Source organism: Anser brachyrhynchus, assembly GCF_964034855.1.
Source record: "Anser brachyrhynchus genome assembly, chromosome: 1".
In the NCBI taxonomy this organism is placed as follows: domain Eukaryota; kingdom Metazoa; phylum Chordata; class Aves; order Anseriformes; family Anatidae; genus Anser; species Anser brachyrhynchus.
This window is the reverse complement of record NC_137694.1, coordinates 98,921,863-98,925,549: the sequence shown is the minus strand read 5'-3', so window position 1 is coordinate 98,925,549 and position 3,687 is coordinate 98,921,863. Positions and strand designations below refer to the sequence as shown.

General features: G+C 42.7%; 1 protein-coding gene across 3 annotated transcripts in view; it reads left to right on the top strand.

The window, feature by feature from the left end:
- The window catches only part of LSAMP (limbic system associated membrane protein), a gene marked incomplete at its 5' end in the record, with an annotated part of 966,571 nt that overhangs the window by 189,697 nt on the left and 773,187 nt on the right, over positions 1–3,687 (top strand). The window lies entirely within an intron of this gene.

Below are 3,687 nucleotides of genomic sequence, written 5' to 3'. Positions count from 1 at the left end.
GAAAATACGCATGTGCTGATGCAAGCCAGCTAGCAACCCAGGAGGAATTGTGCTCATAAAACAAGCAAGCAGAACAATAAGCAATGTGAACACAGCAGAGATGCATCACTACAGAAGATTAAAGCCAAGAAGCATCTTTGTTCTGAGAGAAGTACTCAGATGTACTCGTGTAGGTGGCCATGCCTTCAGCAGGGGGTCGGACTGGAGACATCAGGAAGCACCTTCTCACCTACACAATTCTGCAAGTTTCTGAACCCATGTTTGTTCTCTGGTCTGGTCCCAGTCTCTGAAGTCTAGCTCTTGCACAGATCAGGTGCTGTAGCTCCCACCAGCCACATGGTTTAGGTGCTGAAGATCACTGTGGACTGTTCTTGGTGGCTGTGAAACCTTGAAGCTAGCTCTGTCCACCCCGATCAAATGCCCCTATCACAGCAGTTTGTACACATCCTGGAAACATATCGGAGCACCAAATAGAAATGAGGGAGAAAAGGTCCACTTTGGACTATAGGAGGCTTGCAAGTAGGTGTGAGCAGCTGTCCAAGTTGCTCTTGACTGTAGGAAGGGGCTGGGCCTACTGGTGAAGATGCTTCCCTTTCAACAAGGGGCTGTCTGGAAATAAAAAAGGATTGCATAGGGAAGCTCAGGGCTTTGCTCCCTACAGACTTAAAACACCACCCATTGAATCACCATATTAATCTACAAGCCATAACCACAAGCCAGCAGTCTCAGCCCTGTCTGAGCCCCTCTCTGTGGGGGTCTGAGGCCGTGAGGGGGGCTGCCTCTTCCTTCTTGCCTTTCCCTTCAGGGCAGGCTGAGGGAGGGAACATTTGACAGTCCAAGGCTGGATCTCCTCCATGGTTCTCATCATGTTTTCAGACCACTTGGCAGTGGTTTGGTTTCCTTTGGAAAACAGAATCTCTTCAACTTTGGCAGTAATAATGGCCTAAAATTGCTTTTAACTGAGCTAAAACCAGACACAATTCCCTGAGCACTGGAATTCATTTGTTCTGTGGTTGAAATCCCAGGTGTCAGGAAATGCTTGGGCTGAAGCTTTCCATTTGGTAAGGATAATCGTAACAGCACTGACCCATGGGGATTCCCTGATGTCTAATAAGTCATAGGTTTTTCTTTTGGGGAAGGAAAGGCAATAGCTGGGCCTCTCTCATTCTTATCACTTTATTTCTGAAGTCTGTGGGCATGTAGCAGCTGTGTCAGAACTAATTGAAACTGACTCTTGTCTGGTGTCTTAGACAGCTTCGGGTTTGGCTGTACTCCACCTTCTCATGTAAGTGCAAATAAAGCCATATAAAGCCAGATCCATTAAGGCATGTACACCCCATTTCAGTTCCCTGTCATTAAAATGGAGTCTGTGGCACTCTTAGCATTGTAGGGGCTGTTATAGTCAGCATGGATGAATGAGAAGTAACCGTTTAGAAGGGCTGAAAAGAAACAGGGATACACTCTGATTAGTGGGAAAGAAGGTAAGGATAGAACATGGAGACCCTCACCGTGCTGAAGGATGGATTGGAGGAGGAAAGGGCAAGGAAGGAGAGGCACTTAGAAGCTCTTCTGTTTGTACCTCCTGTGAAAAACTTTCAAGGGAAACTGGATCTTCTGTAAGGACGTCAGTTTTCTGCTGACACATTTCTGGTCAGGTAGGATCAAGATCTCTTAGGACAAAAAAAAAGTGAGTGCTTGAAACTCCTCAGCTCCTTACAACTCAGAGCTGTTTTCTGGTAGCCTCCAAGCTGAGTTGTGGTCCCAGGGACAATTCTTGCTACCACCAAAGTAGTTTTCCTACAAGTATGTTATAAAGTGAGATATATTTTCCATTCAGGCTCCTGAGTAAACTGCTTTACCATCATGTACCGTCCTGGTTATCCAGAAATTGGAAAGATTTGCTCTGGAAAATAGGTGGCATTTGGAGATGACTGAAAAAAAATCTAACTCCAAATGCAAGTGATCTTAATGAAGCCTTCACATATATATTATTTGTGTATTTATTGTTAGCTCTCCCAGGGAAAACTTGGTGTGTGGAGGAGTGATTTAATTCAATTACTTCAGGATTGTGCTTAAAAGTGTTCCCTTAAGATCTCAGCATGTCTCTTAACCCACCAGCATATTTAAAGACAGTCTGCACAATGGAAATCTGAGATTTCACATTCAAGTTAAATCCCACACAGTTGCTCTTGTTTTACCCAAATCAGGTTACACTTCTCTCTAGGAATATGTTGCCCAGATGCTCAGGGCTTTATAAGAGCAAGTGTTAACAAGATTTAAGCCACAATAGAATTTTTTTCTCTGCTAAATAATATCTGTGAATTGATGCCAATAGAACCCTTGCTATAACATACTCTTACCATCTGAATCTCAGAAGGCAAAGTTCTGATGATTTCATCCTTCAGAGCTACCAGCTAACACACTTTTCAGGAAATGCACCTCAAGCATTTCTTCCTTTTTTGATTGAATCTCTCAAACATGATTTTTAGTGGAACGCAAAGTTGATACCAGCATTCAAAGTGCCTTTACCTAAGCATTTTCACAGAGTCTTACAAAAAGAACTGAAAGGGTCCGAAAGATATCAGAAGCCCATCTCTCTACCCTGAGGCAGAGTCAGTCACCTGTATGTGTTATTCCTGCCATACGATTTGGTTTGAAAGCTGTCCAGTAATGGAGCTCCACAGCCTCCCCGATGAGACTTTTCTAGTACTTAACTGTGCTTACCAGTGGATCTTTAATTTCTCATGCTAGCTGACATAAATTTTTCTTCCTGAAATTTAAGCCAGTTACTCCTTGCTCTGTCCACAGTGACGCGAACAACAAATTATTTCCTTCTCTTTTGTAAACAGCATTTTTTATACATGAAGATTCTTGTCATGCCTCATCCAGTCTTCCCTTCTGCTGACTGATTAGCCCAAGCTCTTTCAATTTCCCCCTGAAATAGGTGTTTTCTAGAATCATAACCATTCTTGCTTGCTCTCTGTTAGATTTTGTCTTCTTGGTCCACATCTTTCTATAAGTGTCATGTGCAAAACAGGACACAATATTCCAGCTGAAGCCACTAGATGCTTAGTAGAGTGGAAAGAACAAAACGTCCACATTCCTATGTCTACATGATATTTTCCTTTTTTGCAATGATACAACATTGCTGATGTAAGTCCAGTTTGCAAACCATTGTATTCCACCCACTTCAGATTTTCTTCTTCTGAAGAACTTCTAACTAATTAGTCGTTCCCTTATCTTGTGTCCATGCAGTTGTTTATTCTTGTTAAAGGCTTTAATTGATCTTTGTTGGATGCATTCCATTTTTAGGAGTACTCCACTTTGTAAAGATCCTTTTAAATTATTATTTTAGCTGTCAGCATTTTTTCAGTCTTCCTTGCAACCTACACAATTTGTAAGGCAGGTCTCCAGTGTACTCCATCATTCAGCTGGAGGACGATGCTCAGTGTGTTGGTCCCAGGGAATCTCACTCGATGCGGCTTCCTATTTTGACAGAAACTGCTGAGAACAGCCCTCAAAGTAAGGCTGTGCCACTGGTTTTACACCTACCCTTGAGTCGTTACTAAGGCATGTTTTCTGAGATTGCTGAAGAGAATATCACAGGCACTGGTGTCACAAATCCTACTAAAAGTCAAGATATATGGCATCTATTGCTTGTCACCTATGCCCAAGGCCCATTACCTG